Source organism: Dermochelys coriacea, chromosome 1, assembly GCF_009764565.3.
Source record: "Dermochelys coriacea isolate rDerCor1 chromosome 1, rDerCor1.pri.v4, whole genome shotgun sequence".
In the NCBI taxonomy this organism is placed as follows: domain Eukaryota; kingdom Metazoa; phylum Chordata; order Testudines; family Dermochelyidae; genus Dermochelys; species Dermochelys coriacea.
In genome coordinates, this window is record NC_050068.2 from 278,932,524 (window position 1) to 278,952,491 (window position 19,968).

Consider the following 19,968-nt stretch of genomic DNA (forward strand, 5'->3'; position numbering starts at 1 on the left):
AGGAATTGAGAAACACACCTTGTTGGTCTACTCCCAGACCATTTTAAATAATCTATCTTCCACTAATATAATGCATTCAGAAATGGGTAGCTGGTCATTAGGGACTAATAGGGCTAAAACCCACTAATAATGTCATGGTAGTGTGACTGATGTTCTACAGGGTGCAGAACTGCCCATTTCCATTGGAGGACTACTGGTGCAGCTGGTGAGCCCTTAACCCCACCACTACCCACTTAATAGAAGAAACCTGCTCCTGTAGCCTATTCTCTACCTGAGCCAGGAGAAAGCCTTATCCACCCCACCCTCTCTCTTCAGCAGTATCGTCATACCCAAAAACATGAGATTCTAAAATAAATCTCATGATTTTGAGACCAATTTGTCCTTTTTTGGGGGGGGTGTCCTGTCTTTTGATTTTTGAACTCCCTCTGCCCCTCCCAGTGTATGGTGCAATTACAGTAGTGCCAACTCTCCCAGATATAGAGTAAAGTGATTCTCACCCCTGCTGCAGGAGCTCTTACCATGTGCATGATGGTACAGAGCTTCCAACCTGAAAATTCTAATAATTCTTTGGCCCATCTCTTAGCTCAGCAATTAATTATGCACCTTTCCAACCCCACCTCTGCTCCTCCTGCAGCTCCAGAGGTTCTTCACCTTCCCAGCCAGCACACACAGAGGATTAGGCTTATGAGACCCACTTGGGGAGGATTCAGAGACTGATTAGTTGACTGGGTGGGTGACTTAAAAAGAGGATCTAAGTTCAGTCAAATGGGGAGTTGCTTTAAGCCAGGGAGTATCTTAAAACAGGAGGGAACTTTTAGTGCACTGTAGCAGGTCCATAAGGAGAGTTAATGCATGGCAGGCTAGCGCAAGGTACATTTACACCCCATCTTGCTGCAAGTTGAGTAGACAAGCCCTGAGAGGAAGAACTCAGGTAGGACACAAGTGCAAGGAGGAGCGCTATGAAACCTGAACCTAAGGGGACAGTCTACAGAACAGCCTGGGCAGGACTAGAAACACAGCCTCAAGAAGCAGGTTTCAGAGTAGCAGCCGTGTTAGTCTGTATTCGCAAAAAGAAAAGGAGTACTTGTGGCACCTTAGAGACTAACAAATTTATTAGAGCATAAGCTTTCGTGAGCTACAGCCACTTCATCGGATGCATTTGGTGCATCCGATGAAGTGAGCTGTAGCTCACGAAAGCTTATGCTCTAATAAATTTGTTAGTCTCTAAGGTGCCACAAGTACTCCTTTTCTTTTAGCCTCAAGAAGGAGTGTGAAACACCTGAACTGGAAAGAGGCTTGGGAAGTCAAAACTAAAAGCACATAACCCCCCAAAAAGAAGGGCCATGAAGATCTTGAACGGGTGGGGAGAGTTACAAGCTAGGAAAGCCACAGCTTGAAACATCCAGCCCCAGAAAGGGCCTGGGAAACCCTAAATCTAAAAAATGCACTCTTTATGGGCAGAGCTAGTTAATCTGATTAGATTAGCCCCAAGGGAGGGGACATATTAGTCTTAAAGACTCTGGGTATAAGTGGGCTAGTCTCACAATGAATGAGGGAGAGTGAGGCAGGGTTCCTGCCAGGCCATCCTTTGCCATGAGAGGGTGTATGCAATATTCCTACAATATGCTATTTTAATATTTTATATTATAATTTATATAGGACTGTATGTGTACACAATAAAATCAAAGCCAAACAAAAGCACAAAGGGTTGTGATGATATAAAATCAGTTACGGAATCTGTTTTATAATGAAACTGTGTTATAGGCAGTGCAGGTAGTGACACCTATGGTTTAGGTTGCATAACACTTTCCATTATAAGTCCCTCTTTTTCAGTTGCTTATAAGTTTTGCCTAACTTTAGACCATTCAGGCTAAAGTTTTCCAGGCTATGTCTCAGCCTATGGCTGATTTTTCTAAAGTTCCAGCTAAAAATAGATCAGCCATTTCTCAGAGATTAGGGGAAATATGGTGTTTTGCCCATATTAAAAAAAATACTTACAACTGTTTTGTAGAGAAGTTACAGTACCTCTGTGTTTTAGAGCAAAGGCTTGAAGTTTGGCAGGGGGCACCCTTGTTTCTGGGGATATGCCTGCTACATCTTTGTAAAATTTTTCTTAAATTTGCCTAAGTTATAAGCCTCTGAAAAAAAAACACAGTTTGCACGTGCTCAGTAGAGATTTGTTAGTGTTTGACAGCTAAAGATTCCATCCCCTCTTGACTACCTTATACCAATTGGACTGTTCATATGCCATCCCTGGTGAGTGACTGAGCATGCTCCATCCCAGCACTGCAGGACTGAGCTCCTCCTGGGTATTTCACACCACTGTGGCACCAGAACTGAGAACAAAGAGAGTGTTCTTAATGGTTCCCCTTCTCACATTCAGAAGAAAGAGGGAGAAGCCTGACCTGAATGAAGGATGGAGATCAAGGGAGTGGGGGGAAGAGATTCAGGGCAGGAGGACAGAGGTAAGAGTTCAGGAAGGAAGAGGGATAGGAGCAGGAGCTGGGATGGGAGAAAAGAAGCAGGAAGCATTGGCAAGGAAGGGATAGTTGGGAACAAACGGGGCAGGTGCAGAAGTGGAAAGAGGGGCAGGAGCATGGAAGAATAGGAACAGAGATGGAAGGGACGGGATGGAAGAGAAGATAAATACAGGAGCAGGGAGTGGTGAGGACAGGATTTGGAGCAGAAGGAGAAACAGGCAGGGAATGGGAAGAGGAGCAGAGGGAGGAGGGCAATGGGAGAATAATGGTATGGGAATAGGGACAGTATCTGGGGATGGGGAGATAGAAACAGAGGGGACAGTGAGTAGAATCCTGGGGTCTGATTTACAGAAGTGCTGAATAGAAGCTTAGGCCCTTAGGGTCTCAAATTGGGCTCCAAATGTAGTAATTTGGTAATTTCTATCTTGATCTATGTGCCTTATTTGCCATGTTGAAATGGAGGTAATATATCATTTTACCTCACAGCCTGATGGTGAAGATAAATTCATTCAGGTTTTTCAAGAACTAAGTTATGATGTTGAGACCTGCATAGAAAAGCCCATGAGGAAATGAATAATTCCATATGCAGTGCTGGTAGGGCTGATTCTAGAGGCAGGTGAGCAGGGTGGCTACCCTAATTGCTAACTTCCAGTGGCCCCATATCTCTTCACTGCTTGACCTCCTCCAAACACCTGCAGCCACTCACAGGCGATGGGTTGGAGACAGCACTGAAAATATTTTCCTTGTCCGGCAAATCAGCTGGGGCTGCTCTTGAGTGTAGGGTTTGGATGGTGCCCAGTAATTATGCATACAGCCATACTTAGAATGATGAGGATAAAAAGAAACATTGAGCTTCCCATTCAGTCAAAACCACCTATCCTATGCACTGAATGAGGCAGGGGTCCTGTGCTAAAAATTGTACGTGATCATGGTAAAGAGTGTATCATAGGGTATAATACATAATAGGTCCAATTAAGCAACTTTTGAAAGCTGGATTTTGCCATTTTAACATTTTCTTAATTTGTTTTTTGGGGTAGAATAGGGATGCAGAATATTGTTACTAAATGCTGCAGTGTTCAAACAGCAAGTGTATGTCCAGGTTATATTTTTTTAAATAAAACTACCTCCTTTTGGGTCTGGGTCTGTTCCCATTACAGTCAATGGCAAAACTCCCATTGATTTCAATTAAGCTCTTTATGGGGTTCCTTAGTGCATTGTGGTTTATATGGTTATCAGGACCACCTGATTAAAAATGCAAGTTTTGAATTGTGCTGTTTTCAGTACATTATACCTTATGGAGGGGTTTTTGTTTGTTTGTTTTTACTAGTTATGTCCTTTCTGAATATAAATGGCAGGTTTTTTCTTGAAAAATATTGTGGTTTGTTATCTTGTACTATGATGATGATCATGCCTATGACATACTTTGCTGCTTCAACCTAAAGAAGAAGAAGATTAGAGAAATATTAGCTTGTTTTCTTTTTATTTTTCTGAGCATATAAAGCACAATGCTAAATAGAGATTTTAAACGATTTATGTTGTTAAATTCAAGTACATTAATAAAGCTCTCAATTTTTGCTTGTCTGGCTTGTCAATATATTCATGATCCTTCATTGTATGTATAGGTTTACACCCTGATTTTTATGCACATGACTAACTTTAAGCATATGAACAGTACAATTTACGATACATTTTAAAAAAAAGTAAAATATTCAAAGCACAGTGAAGTATTTAGCTGCATCATCAATACCTTTCTGGAGATGCTTATAACTACTGCCAGATATTGTTGTCTGACAAACATTAAACAGAAGAAATGATGATTAAATCATCCATAAATGTGACAACAAGTCATAATTCAAACAGTCGCACCACGTTGATGGATTGGTTAGGGTTTTTGATGGATTTGTTAGGAGGGTTTTTTTAATGAAAAGGTAACTTATTATTGGTATTGCTAGGGCCAAATTTATCCTTGATGTTAGTGGATGAAACTCCACTGAAGCAAATTGCGTTATGACTGATCATGTTGTCCAGTGAATAACAAAAGTAAATTTACTTAGTTATATTCTAAAGATTAATAAGGGATTATGTATACCCAGCTGCACAAGTGCTTACATTTAAGCATATGAGTAGTCCCATGGAAGTTACTTACAGAGAGTCAGTCAGAATTTGGCCTAAGTGTTTTCCCTTCTGTATAAAGTGTGTGTTTGTGATTTGGTTGGTAATATGTAAAAGAACAGTAATTTGAGGAGGAATGGAAGCAACCTAATATGATTGCCCTCAAAACATCCTACTATAGCAGTTCTAGATGCTACAGGAGATGACTATGGCAGTGATATCTCAGTTACACAATATATAACATTATGAAATGTCCTAAAAGGAGGCATGATTAAAAAGGAAACTAAAGCTTTCATAGGAAGTAGAAACATGAATCAAATATGTCAAAGTAAGATGATCACAGAAGCATTAAAGGTCTAAGTGTTCAGCACTGATCTAAGGATTTCTCTGTTGTTACTGACACAGTCATCCCTCCAGGCCAAAATTTAAAGTGAGGGGATAGAGTTGAGAGCTATCCAGACATATGAAACTGCATGTGCAACTAATACAGGTTATTAAAAGCTCGACTCTTTGACATTCTGTTTTAGATTAAATTCATTAAACCAATTCAGTGAAATTCAAAATTCTGATAAATAATTGTTTTACATTTTCTCATTAATTGAAAATGAATAGAAAACCCCCTCATCTACCTGCTTATCTTCTATGAATTTGTCCTGTCATGTTTTCTAGTAAAAAAAATAAAAATAAAAATCAGTAAGTCATCTCTGACGCAAACTTCGCTATAACAATCTTGCTATCGGTACAAACTATTGCTGCAGTTCTGAGAACATGCTAGCTTTTTAGGTAGATCAACAAATCTTTCCACTTCATGCTGCTTTGATAGTGCTCCTCATTATATTTGAGATCTAGGTAAGAAGAAAAAAACAATAAGAACATAAGAAAGGCCATATTGGGTCAGACCAGTATCCTGTCTACTGACAGAGGCCAATGCCAGGTGCCCCAGAGGAAGTGAACCTAACAGGTAATGATCAAGTGATCTCTCTCTTGTCATCCATCTCCACCCTCTGACAAACAGAGGCTAGGGACACCATTCCTTACCCATCCTGGCTAATAGCCATTAATGGACTTAACCTCCATGATTTATCCAGTTCTCTTTTAAATCCTGTTATAGTCCTAGCCTTCACAAGCTCCTCAGGCAAGGAGTTCCACAAGTTGACTGTGCACTGCATGAAGAACTTCCTTTTATTTGTTTTAAACCTGCTACCCACTAATTTCATTTGGTGGCCCCTAGTTCTTATATTATGGGAACAAGTAAATAACTTTTCCTTATTCACGTTCTTCACACCACTCATGATTTTATATACCTCTATCATATCCCCCCTTAGTCTCCTCTTTTCCAAGCTGAAAAGTCCTAGCCTCTTTAATCTCTCCTCATATGGGACCCATTCCAAACTCCTAATCATTTTAGTTGCCCTTCTCTGAACCTTTTCTAATGCCAGTATATCTTTTTTGAGATGAGGAGATCACATCTGTATGCAGTATTCAAGATGTGGGTGTACCAAGGATTAATATAAGGGCAATAAGATATTCTCCATCTTATTCTCTATCCCTTTTTTAATGATTCCTAACATCATGTTTGCATTTTTGACTGTGGCTGCACACTGCCTGGACATCTTCAATGAACTATCCACGATGACTCCAAGATCTCTTTCCTGATTAGCTGTAGCTAAATTAGCCCCCAGCATATTGTATGTATAATTGAGGTTATTTTTTTTCAATGTGCATTACTATACATTTATCCACATTAAATTTCATTTGCCATTTTGTTGCCCAATCACTTAGTTTTGTGAGATCTTTTTGAAGTTCTTCACAGTCTGCTTTGGTCTTGACTATCTTGAGCAGTTTAGTATCATCTGCAAACTTTGCCACCTCATTGTTTACTCCTTTCTCCAGATCATTTATGAATAAGTTGAATAGGATTGGTCCTAGGACTGACCTTGGAGAATACCACTAGTTACTCCTCTCCATTCTGAAAATTTACCATTTATTCCTACCCTTTGTTCCCTGTCTTTTAACCAGTTCTCAATCCATGAAAAGATCTTCCCTCTTATCCCATGACAATTTAATTTACGTACGAGCCTTTGGTGAGGGACCTTGTCAAAGGCTTTCTGGAAATCTAAGTACACTGTGTCCACTGGATCCCCCTTGTCCACATGTTTGTTGACCCCCTCAAAGAACTCTAATAGATTACTAAGACATGATCTCCCTTTACAAAACCATGTTGACTTCTGTGCAACAATTTATGTTCTTCTATGTGTCTCACAATTTTATTCTTTATTATTGTTTCAACTAATTTGCCCGGTACTCACATTAGACTTATCGGTCTGTAATTGCCAGAATCACCTCTAGAGCCCTTCTTAAATATTAGCGTTACATTAGCTATCTTCCAGTCATTGGGTACAGTAGCTGATTTAAAGGACAGGTTAAAAACCATAGTTAATAGTTCCGCAATTTCACATTTGAGTTCTTTCAGAACTCCTGGGTGAATGCCATCTGGTCCCGGTGACTTGTTACTGTTAAATTCCTCAATTAATTCCAAAACCTCTTCTAGTGACAGTTCAATCTGTGACAATTCCTCAGATTTGTCACCTACAAAAGATGGCTCAGGTTTTGGAATCTCCCTAACATCCTCAGTCGTGAAGACTGAAGCAAAGAATTCATTTAGTTTCTCTGCAATGACTTTATCATCTTTAAGTGCTCCTTTTGTATCTCAATCATCCATGGACCCCACTGGTTGTTTAGCAGGCTTCCTGCTTCTGATGTACTTAAAAACATTTTGTTATTACCTTTTGAGTTTTTGGCTAGCTGTTATTCAAACTCCTTTTTGGCTTTTCTTATTACATTTTTACATTTAATTTGGCAGTGTTTATGCTCCTTTTTATTTACCTCACTAGGATTTGACTTCCACTTTTTAAAAGATGCCTTTTTATCTCTTACTGCTTCTTTTACATGGTAGTTAAGCCACGGTGACTCTTTTTTAGTTCTTTTACTGTGTTTTTTAGTTTGGGGTATATATTTAAGGTGAGCCTCCATTATGGTGTCTTTGAAAAATGTCCACGCAGCTTGCAGGGATTTCACTCTAGTCACTGTACCTTTTAATTTCTGTTTAACTTACCTCCTCATATTTACATAGTTCCCCTTTCTGAAATTAAATGCCACAGTGTTGGGCTGTTGAGGTGTTCTTCCCACCACAGGAATGTTAAATGTTATTATATTATGGTCACTATTTCCAAGCGGTCCTGTTATAGTTACCTCTTGGACCAGATCCTGCGCTCCACTCAGGACTAGATCGAGTGTTGCCTCTCCCCTTGTGGGTTCCTCTACTAGCTGCTCCAAGAAGCAGTCATTTAAAGTATCGAGAAATTTTGTCTCTGCATTTTGTCCTGAGGTGATATGTACCCAGTCAATGTGGGAATAATTGAAATCCCCACTATTATTGAGTTTTTTATTTTGATAGCCTCTCTAATCTCCCTTAGTATTTCATCGTCACTATCATTGTCCTGGTCAGGTCGTCGATAATAGATCCCTACTGTTATATTCTTATTAGAGCATGGAATTACTATCCACAGAGATTCTATGGAACATGTGGATTCATTTTAGATTTTTTATTTCATTTGATTTTACATTTTCTTTCATATATAGTGCCACCACACCCCCCGCCATGACCTGTTCTGTCCTTCCAATATATTTTGTACCCCGGAATGATTGTGTCCCATTGATTGTCCTCACTCCACCAGGTATCTGTGATGCCTATTATATCAATATCCTCCTTTAACACGATGCACTCTAGTTCACCCATTTTATTATTTAGACTTCTAGCATTTGTGTACAAGCACTTTAAAAACTTGTCACTGTTTATTTGTCTGCCCTTTTCTGATGTGTCAGATTCTTTATGTGAATGTTTCTTGTCTGATCTGGCCCATACTTTATCCTCTTCCATCCTCACCTCCTGACTAAAACCTAGAGAATCTCTAACAATAGACTCTCCTCTAAGAGAAGTCTCTGTCTGATCCAGGTGCGCCTCTGCAGCAATCGGCTTTCCCCCATCTCTTAGTTTAAAAACTGCTCTGCAATCTTTTTAGTGTTAAGTGCCAGCAGTCTGGATCCACTTTGGTTTAGGTGGAGCCCATCCTTCCTGTATAGGTTCCCCCATCTCAAAAGTTTCCCCATTTCCTAATAAATCTAAACTCCTCCTCTCTACACCATCATCTCATCCATGCATTGAGACTCTGAAGCTCTGCCTGCCTACCTGGCCCTGCACGTGGAACTGGAAGCATTTCTGAGAATGCCACCATAGAGGTCCTGGATTTCAGTCTCTTTCCTAGCAGCCTAAATTTGGCCTCCAGGACATCTCTCCTACCCTTTCCTCTGTCATTGGTGCCTACATGTACCACAACCACCGGCTCCTCCCCAGCACTACACATAAGTCTATCTAGATGCCTCAAGAGATATGCAACCTTCGCACCAGGCAAGCAAGTCACTATACGGTTCTCCCAGTCATCACAAACCCAGCTATCTATGTTTCTAATCATCAAATCTCCCATTACTAACACCTGCCTAATATATGCCTAATTCTATTTTTTTTAAGTGGGCTGGGCTGGATTAATGTATTCAAATAAAAAATAACTACCTCTATAGTTCCAGAGGGGAGTTTTTGATTGTGACTTCAACAAGACAAAATAATTCCTAGTGGGAGGGGAATGGAGAGGGACGATACAGGAGGTATTCCAAAGCCTATTGAAATCAATGAGATCCTTTCCATTCTCTTCTTTGGCCTTTAGGGTCAGGCACATAAAGGAGTATTTACTCTCCTTCCTCTTGTTTTGTCTATGCAGTATGTACCAAAAATAGTTTACATACGCTGGCCAACTTACCCCCACCTCACCTTCTGAGAGCAGACCTCTACAAATACAGTCTGGAGATCTGACCAGGGATCTACCAGATGATATATTTTAAATTTTTAGCACTAAATGCCAAGTGTGGAACTCTTTTCTCATTTTATAGTAACTGTGACAGAATACACCCCTGTGTTCACGCTCCACATACTACTGTAATAATGTTTGTACAAGATATTGTGATACCTCTTGTTTGCCCTGAAAGGGTTAATGTAGATTGAGAAGGGGGTTAATTAATCTGAAAGGCCACATCAGAGGGAAATCAGATGACTAAGTAATCCCCTGACTGAGTGAGGGAGCCCAGCTGAAGTGTAAGAGCCAGGCTGGGTTTATAAAGACAGGAAAGTAGGAGCAGAAAGAGCTACTGGGGAAATCTATAGTTACTCTGTAGAAGAAAGGAGGAATTTTCTAGAGCTCTAGAGACAAGTTACTTCTTGGGAGGAAGGAGTTGTGAGGCTAGCAAACTCAGTAAGAAGCAAAAAAAAACCAATGGTAAGGAAAAGGTTTAGGGAAAGGCAGTAAGGTCCAGGAGAGAACAGACCTTTGCTGACTAGAGAGTCCCTGAGCTGGCAGCTGGAGTAAAGCGTGGGCCCAGGTTCCTCTACCAACCATTGAGGAAGTGGTACTGTAGAGTAATGAATGTGAGTCTTGCCTAAGACTGAGGAGAAAATCCTCTGGAAGGGGAAAATGTGTATAGTGACTTGGCTGGAGGGCTGAATCCTGAAGAGGCAGCAGAAACTCATGGAGCAAGAGGGGGCCTGCAGGGGGAGGGAGAGAGATGGTGAGCAACTGTGGAAAAGGGTGTTGACCTCATGAAGCTAATCCCCAGAATGGCTAGGCAGTGTGGCCATCTATTAGTGAGTCCAGCACCACATCACAGGTATGACTTGTGAGGTATCACTTAAACTCAATTTACTGATCAATAATATCAATGCATGTAGTGACATTATGCCTATAAGATGAAATCCTGACTGAAGTATGTTTTCCACATAAATCTAGGGAGTAACTAAACCAGTTCCTCCAAGACAAAGGGCAAGCTGCTGCCTCAGCCCGGGGTCAATAAGGCTGATATACCATTAGCTACTGAACTGATGATTTTCAAACTTTTGAGCTGAGTTGTTCCTCTTTGAGTTAAAAATTTTGGTTATGCCCCTAGGTGGGGGATAGGACTGGTAGCCAGGGGCTCCTGCTGTCGTCCCCTTTCCCTAGCAGGGGCTGGTGGCACTGCACCAAATGTTCCTACATACCCCTTCCTCCCCCCCCCCCCAGGGAGGGTGTGCCCCACAATTTGAAAATCTCTGCTAAATGGCCATTCTTTGGCTGGGAAAGGAGCTGGAAGAAAAAGCTGTATATTTTAGCAAAGAAATAGCATGGAGTTTCCTTTCTTCAGCAGCCTGCCTTTTGCCTTACTCCCAGTTGGAAATGCTTCTGAAAATGGGGACTGAGCTATAAAAAGAAGCAGGTAGACCCTGCCAGCCTCCTTCCCCCACCCCCCCCATTCTCTGCACCTGAAAAGACAAAAGGCAATATGTGTTGGACTTTGGGGGAGGGATCCTGACCTGAAGAGTAACACTAGTTCATAACTGAAGAGAGATTATTCATAAATGGGCAAAAACTGATACTTCCCCTAGCCAGCTACATCATCACAGACCCCCCACCCCAAAAAGCCATGGCCACACCCATTCATCTGGGGAAAAAAAAACCCATCAAGAAAATCCAAAGGCATGATGAAGCCTATTTAAGAAATTAAATGTGACATGTTACTGATTGCTATATATAGATTTGAGAGAGGCACAGTAGCTTAAGTTGCTCATGATGTAACTGAGTAAACTCTCCATATGCCAAAAATGCTAAAGTATTCATAGAAGATCAGTTGAACTTAATCTTCTTTTGCAAAGAAATGTGGACCCATAAGGTGCATTGGAGATGTCATGGTTTTGAGAGACAAACACAATGCACTGTCTTGTGCAGTGTTGAATTCATCTTTTAAATCCCCTTTAATATAAATAGTTAAAAACAGTTTTGTATTCCTGAAGGCTATTGCTGTCCTATATATTTTGAGCGCTACCTATTATATCTGTTGGGTTGTGCCTCACCTTTCATAATGGTAGCTGAGCTCTGTCTTCTAATTCCTTAATGAACATATGCTTTTTATGGTTAAATTACTAAGGGGCAATCCTCAGCTGGTATAAATTACATAGTTTTACTGACTTGGAGGAGGATCTGAGAATCTTCCTGGTTTTCTAGTTAAAAAAATTATTCTCATGCTGAAGAAATATACAAAAAAGTGCCAAAGTACCATTTGAGATTTCAAATGACATTGCAATATCACTCCTTTATACTAGGAGAATAAAATATTGATCCAAGATCCACAAAGCACAAATAAAATAAGGGTTTTTACATGTTGTGTGCTGACTTTTCAGAGAGCTGAACCAATTTATTTCAATTTTGCTACTTGCTGTTTTTTCTACAATTTAAGGTTCTCACCTTGCAATAATCCTCAAAATAGGAGGCTCCCAGAGTCCTCCCTATCTGTGTGTTGTCTTTGACTCCATAAAGGTGAACTGTGAAGATTAGAGCTATTGTAGTAAACATCATAGTAAGATCTCAGAGGGGGAAAATTGACTAACACTGCATTATAACAAAATTTGAAACAATTACAATCTTAGGTCTGGGGCTGAACCAAAATCCCAGGTCCAGACACCAACCCCATAAACTCTGAAGAGGTATTATTTGCATCTGAACTTTACAACTAATGAATTACTTAACTTCCTGAGAGATTTTAGCTGCAGTTTTCCAGCACCAGAGCAAGTGACATCTCAACTACTATGATCATAGGCCTAATCCTGGAAACACTAAAGTGTGTGTGTGCAACAGTATTCACATGGAGATTTCTGGTGAAGTCAATCTGACTAATCACATGCTGAATATCTGAAAACCCCACTCTAGAGAGACACTAATGCTAAATATATTTATTTTCACTCCATAAGTTTCTCAGACTTTTCATCTGGGGCTGAAATGTGTCAGATCCGTCTCTACTCAAAGGTGATTTTTCTGAAAGTTTCAACAACATTGATTGAGCTATTTTTTTAATTATGTACAGATTGGAGGTGGTAGAGAATCCCCTGAGCATGAAAGAAGAGGTAGCTATACAATCACTGCAAAAAAACTGAGCTTCAGATATCAGTAGACTAGACATTCCAGTAAATTTTACAGTTGACAATATCAGAGTTGTGGCAAAGAATAATGGCCCCTTTTATGGTATTTCTAATGCAGCAGCCATAACATACAGTAGAGGATGCAGAAGGAGGCAATAATGGCTAGAGATGGAAATTACACAATTATCATTGTTTTAAGTTAGAAGCAGGTTCTGGGTCCTCTTCAGTTTTTGGCCCTGATACATGTCTGCTCCAGATTATTTCACTAATTCCTGCCTCTCCAGATGCTATGGTTCACGCTTGCAAATTGTTACAGATTTATGTGCTTGTAATGCTGCTGGCTTTCTCTGCAATTCATTGTGTGTGGTGAATCAGGGAAAAAGTTATTTAAATATTACAATATTTCCATCCAGATTTTTTTCTCTTGTCTGTCTTCATTGGAGATGCTTTCTGTCCAATCTGTCTAGATACTTATATGGGTGTTACTCCAGCAAAACTCTTAAGTACATTTTAACTTCAAGCAGGAGTAGTTCCATTATTATAACTTCAGTGGGGCTACTTTCATGTTTAAAGTTAAGCATGTGCTTAAATGTTTTGGATCAGGACAATAGCTCTAATCACAGTAATATTGTAGTCCTAGTCATGAGGTTGGTGGATCCAGATTTTTGCTTCTTTGGGTGTGTAACAGAGCACTTACCTCTTTATCATGGAAACATGACCACTACCTGAGTTTCTCTCTTCCATACCTGGGTAGTTAGTTTGGCTGTCCAGCTAAGCCAAGACCATTCTGTGACTTCCAGGCCAATAGAGCATATTTTATAATGGGACTTTAACACAAGCAGCCCTTTATCCTGTTGTTCTCCCTCTGGGCCAAAGCCCTTCCTCCATAGTCTGTAATTTCTTTGATGCAGAGGTTCTACTTTCTTGGAATATCCACAACACATTTTAGTAGACACTCGGTCATTGTGGAACTCGGCTTCTCCATCTTCCATAAGCTACTTCTCTGGGGCCCCAGACAAATGAAGTGGCCATCTAGTCTGTCCTCCCCAAACGATCTCAAATTCTGTTTCCTCTAAGGATACTTCCTACACTCTACCCCAAACTAGGGTACTCAAAATACCATCTGTAACCAGCCCCCAAGTTTTCCCATTGAGCTCCGTACCACCTTCCACCTCAACTTCCTCTTTCCTGAGATTCCTTTTTAGGTCTCTTCTCGGGCTCTTTATAGAGCTGCTTGAAAGACCAACCCCCAAGCAGTCTCTTGCTAATTATATATGGCCCCCCCCTTTCCAGCATGCCTTGCCAATCCCTAATTCCCAGAATGCTTCTGGAGAACAAGTCTACAATCAGTGTGTTCTGGATGAAATCTGGGACAGAGTGGGATCTTAAACATATTTTAAACATTTTTAGCATTTTTGTAAATCTAAACAAACTAATTCATCAAATTGGCACGGTGAAATGGTTCATATTTGTAAATTAGTTTTACGAGCTGCTGCTACCTTCCTGCTTCTTTAATTTTAGTTCTTTGCTGTACAACATAGTAAATAATACATAATTTCTAAACTCCCACAAGCCTATTCTAAACTTGAAACAAAAAGGCTCTTTATAAGTAATGGGCCTGATTCTCTTCTGACTACCATCAGTTTTACATCAGTGTAGCTCTTTTGACTTTAGCAGCATTTCTGTAGACTAAGTGAAAGGAGAATCAAGCCCAGCGTTTACAAGTTGAAATATGCTGACGTTCCTAGGCCTATGCTATGCTCAGACTTTCGCGCCTACCAAAACTGAAATTTCTGCAGAGTTCTGAACTTTATGCAAAGCTCAGCAAGCCTGAATGGAATGGTGTGAAACGCAAATAGACAGTTAAATTCACCATTGCTGCCATGAGACTGCTCTATTTACATCGTAAAAGAGGATGACATAAGGACTGAAAAAAAGATATTCCAACACCAAGACGTTTCATTGGCCAAATGCTTAGTAACACTATCATGCTCTTCCTCTCATAATTTTTACTAGCATAACTGATATCAGAGTTCAAATTCAATTAACTGCTTGTTAGTCGAAAGAAAGACACAGGTTGTATACATTATAATTTGCAGTGATTTCCCTAGATTCTAGTAAACTTTAAAAGGTCAGCCCATACTTATGACCCTACTCTATAAAGTCTCAAAATCTTGTTACAATTTTTTTTGTAAAGTTTCCCAAGTAGTTTGGCAACCTTCTTACAGGGCTATTTGCTGATAAACATTCAAGTCACTGCAATTTTAATATTGACTGATCAGCCATCTTGTTAATGAAAGACCCTCAGTGGACCAGCATAGAAACCAAAGGAACATGCATTGTCTTGTGATTAAGGCACTGGACTGAAAGTTGGAGGATCTAGGCTCAAGTCCTGGTTTTATTACAGACTTTTTGAAAGTCCTTGGACAAGTCAATCATTCTGCCTCAGTTTACCATCTGCAAAATGGGGATACTACTACTATTTGCACATATTTTAATGTCTTGTTACATGTAAGCTCTTTGGGGCAGGAGCTATCTTCACATACATTAAAATAAGATACACAAATGGCATGCAGTTCTCCATATGTCAGGCAAGCAAACCAGACATTTCACCACTTAAAGGTTTAAAATGGATTAATTTTATATTCCAAAGATGATATTTACAGGGGCTTTGGATGCCTAACTTCCATTAATTTTAACAGGAACATGGGCCTAGATCCTCAAAGGTATTTAGATTTTGTTCCATTCAGCATTGCAATGCCTAACCACTAGGTGACTGCCACCTAGTGGAATCCTCATCCCCAAACTAGGCTCCCTGGCTCTCCATTCAATGCAGGGGGAGATATAGGTGCCTAAGAAAGGTGTCTTCATAAGTCAGCCAGCTGAGAAGGGAGCTACCTAAGCTAGCCAGAAGTGAACTACTGAGGTGAGGTGATGGGAGAGGAGAGGGACTTAGGCACCTGACTGACAGGGTAGAGATAGATACCTCCCTCAGGACCTTCAGCCACAAACTCTCTCCTGGAGTTGGGCACCTAAGCCAGGTTAACTGCTTAGGTTGCCCATGCTCTAGCAACCAAAACAGACTTTTTCTCTGTCTCCTGCTCTAGTTTAGTTTCAGGGGTTCTGGGCCTTTATCTCAAGTGAGGGCTCCAAGCTGCTCATCACCTGTGGTGCAGCACCTAGGCTTAGACAGCTTTGTAAATGCCAATTGGTGGAAACTTAAGCACTTATGGGATTTCAGTACCTATGGGATTAGGTGTGAGCTGAGTGGAAGTTTTAGAAATGTCAGTGGCCCTTAAATGGTGGACTAAAGAGGCAGATATGTGCCTAAATACCTTTTGAGAGTCTGGTGTCTGAATCCCCAAGCAAACTTGAAAATCTCATCCTGACCAAGTTAACCAGTAGGACTGTATATCCAGCAATATGTAGATGTGAACATAAAAGCAAATATGGAACAAAGAAATGATGCCAAATCCCTACCAGATGCTGAAGCTTCACCACAAGGAACAATGATCATCCTCCAGTTTGGTATAGGCAAGGGAATTACACTGGATGGAACTGAAAGAGGAGAGTGACAGATATAGAGCTGAACTGTAATAATGTATGCTAACCTGGTTGCTGGGATGTGTACTGTATGACTATATCAGGTTAAATCAAAAAGGCTTTTGGGAAACAGGCCAAAAGGCAAAACAATCACTCAAAATAAGAACCCCCTGCAAACAGTTGAGGGGAGACAATGGGAGAGCCACTGGCCTTGGGGATCTTCTGCTGAACCCCATTGGTTTTTGACTAGGAAGGTCAAAAAGCCACAGAACTGAAGCCACAAGGAAGTTGGGTTAAATATAAAATCCCTCTCTGTAGGGAGGGAAGAGGTTGTTGGTTAGACTAATACAGGCACTGGCTGCAATGTCTGAAGAAGCTAGTCCTACTTGGGTCACCATCACAGGTTCGTAGGGTTTAGGTATGAGAGATACATGCAGGCTGTTACTTTAAATCATTTTACTCTTCTGTTATGCTAAGTGCTTACTGTTAAGGTTAAACAGTACTTTGGTCCTAAGAAGGCTGTCTGGTCACTACATTCACTGTTGGTCACAGACTCTCAAAGGGAAGAACTGCAGGTGTCAAACCCAGGATAGAAAAGGCACAAAGCCTGATCCCTGAGGGGGTGCACTCAGAGATCACAAAGGTGCAGCTAGCCCTGTACCGGTAGCAGAGCCCAAAAGGGGTTATCAACCCACTTCAGCTCTTCAGCACACTTCCCACCCTATGGGACACTGCAGAGCTCCATTGCATGTATGATGCCTGAGCGCTCTACATAGCAGGGGTGGCCAAACTTACTTACCCTCCAAGCTGCATATGACAATCTTCAGAAGTTCAAGAGCCAGGGCACACCTGCTGGGTCTCAGGGCTCCATCCCCATGGGAGGTGCCTGATGGGGCTTGGGACTTCAGCTTCGCTCCTGCTGAAGCCTCGAGTCCTAGCAGGTGCACCCCATGGTGCAGAAGCCTCCACCCCACCGCCCTGCTGCAAGCAGAGGTCCAAAGCTCCCCCACAACCCACCCAGTCTGGTAGGTGGAGAATGGGAGGGCATAGGGGGTTTTGCAAGCCACGCTTTAATGATAAAAGAGCTTGCAGTTTGGCTACCCCTCTATATAAGATGTCAAGGGCAGAAGGTGCTCTGGAATCATGACAATTTTTGTCAACCACAGACAATAAACTACTGGATTGCATGTCTCTGTTCAGTGTGAGGAAATCCCCCTAGGGCACTCTAGAGAGCAGCACAAAGGAAATGGTCTAGATTCCATGGGATTGTGCTCTGTTTTCTCTGCTGATCTTCATGATCTGTGTGTTTTCAGGCTATACCTCCTTTGCATTCTGCAAGGCCATAAACACCTCTCCTTTTGAGCTTTGAAGGCTGAGTGTGGTTCCAGTTCTGAGGGTGCCTCTTGTCTTTTTTAAAATAGTTTTTCCTTCTCCAATGTTGCTTTTATCAGAAAGGAAGCATCCAGCCTATGCATGAACTTAATATAATTCTGATTGAACTAACACTTGCTAAGGGATATAAAGAGAGTTTAAGGGGGTTATAAAAATGTTTCCTCATTTTCTCATTCCCTTTACTGTGTCCCAGTAGCAGTCATGGAAAAGATGACGTACAGGAAGTGTATAGCTGTACTGTTTTTGGATGGGAGTGGCATTATAGAGCCTGGTGAGGGGGAGACTGATATAAAGTTAATGATAGCAGACTTCATCATTGTGAAATGTGAAAAGCTAAGCCTTACTCTTACCATTATCAGTTACCACAACTTAGACTGGCAGTCAAAGCACAGTGCAAACCAAGAGAAGAATGATCTTGGAATCAATGGGATAGGAGATTTAACAGACAATTTCAACTTCAGGGTCCAAAATGCAAGGCAGGAAGAGAAAATTTGATGAAATATCTATCTGAAATTATGAAAGGCTGAGGGGGAGGGGAGTAGCTGCATAGCCATGACAGAAAGGAGTGAGATGGCAGACAGCTTACTGCTACGTGGCATAGTGTCACCACCTCAGACATGGACATAGGAGAGAACACCAAACACATGGTAATTATCCTGTCCTGGACAGATAATTGAGGTCTCTTTTTATTACACTTCAGAAACACTTGTACAGAATAAAAAGCATTGTAGAATTACTTGCCTGCCCTGTCCTGGAACAATGGCCTCTCATCACAAGGAGGCACTTACCACACGTAGGATATGTCTACATTACAACCGATGTCCACATAACTTATGTCACTCAGGGGTGTGAATATAAGTTACGCTGACATAGGCACTCATGTGCACGACACTATGTCGGCAGGAAAGCTAATCTTGCCGACATAGCTTCTGCCCCTCCTGGAGGTGGGTTTTATTTTTGCATGCTGATGGGAGAGCTCTCTCCCATGGGCAATAGAGCATCTTCACCAGACGCGCTGCAGCAACACAGGTGTTTTGGTACAGCTGCACTGCTGCAGCACTATACGTATAGATGTAGCCTTAAATTTCCTCTGCCAACTGGAGAGAAGCCAGTAAGAATAGCCAACTGGGAAGGAAGCAATTTTACCCCACCATTCTTTTGTCTAGTGAATATTTCCACAGGAAGAAAAGACGCAGGACTGAGGAGTCTATAGGACTAGAAAGAAAGATGGCTGCCGAATAGCTCTGTCACTAAGGTGGGGATCTAATTACAAAGTGACAAGCTCAGAAAGTGTCAGCTGAACCAGAAAGCTGGGCACAGAAAGAGGGAAAAGACACCAAGGGAAGATTCCAAACAAAGAGTTAAGTGGACAGACCAATGGGGTCCAGTGAAAGCGCGGTAGCCAACCAGTGAATACCAAAAATTAGTAAGTGTGAGTAGAAGTTTACCATGCCATGTTGTGAGAAATCAACAGGGTGGCAGTACACAGACATCATAGTTAAGTTCAGACAGGACACCTGGCTGTCAGTGAGATTAGACCAGATCTGGTGAAAGATGAAAAAACAGACCAGACCGCATTCTTAAACAGGGTTCTCTCTGCTACAACCCACCCTGGCTGAATAATTATGAATTGGCTGGAAAGTGATCTGAGTAAAGTCAACCCTAACAAAACATAAGCAACTCAGCTGGAGGTCAGGTAGGGGCCCCATATTGGTGAGGTAATTGCTAATGATTTTCTAATGGATTGGTACTTTTTCCAATGATTTGTTTAGTGAGATCTGCAAGGGATGAACCATCTATAACTTTGGGACAGTCAGAAGATCAGTGAAGAATATCTATAAATTTGGTAAATATCTAGGGAAAGACTTGTCAAGTGATTTATTCTGTTTACCTCAGGCTATTTTCCAAATTAAACTGTCTGCTTCAATGGAACCGTCACTAATGTGCTTCATTACACAAAGTAAAACTATTTCCCCATGTTATTTCTCCGCCCCCCCAACCCCCACTGTTCCTCAGATGTTCTTGTTAATTGCTGGAAATAGCCTACCTTGCTTGTCACCATGAAAGGTTTTCCTCATTCTCCCCTTCCCCCCCCCCCCGCTGCTGGTGATGGCTCATCTTAAGTGATCACTCTCCTTACAGTGTGTATGATAAACCCATTGTTTCATGTTCTCTGTGTGTGTACATAAATCTCCCCACTATTTTCCACCAAATGCATCCGATGCAGTGAGCTGTAGCTCACAAAAGCTTATGCTCAAATAAATTTGTTAGTCTCTAAGGTGCCACAAGTACTCCTTTTCTTTTTGCGAATACAGACTAACACGGCTGCTACTCTGAAACCTGTCATTACGCAAGGCACTGAATTTAACCGTATAGAGTGGAAATCTG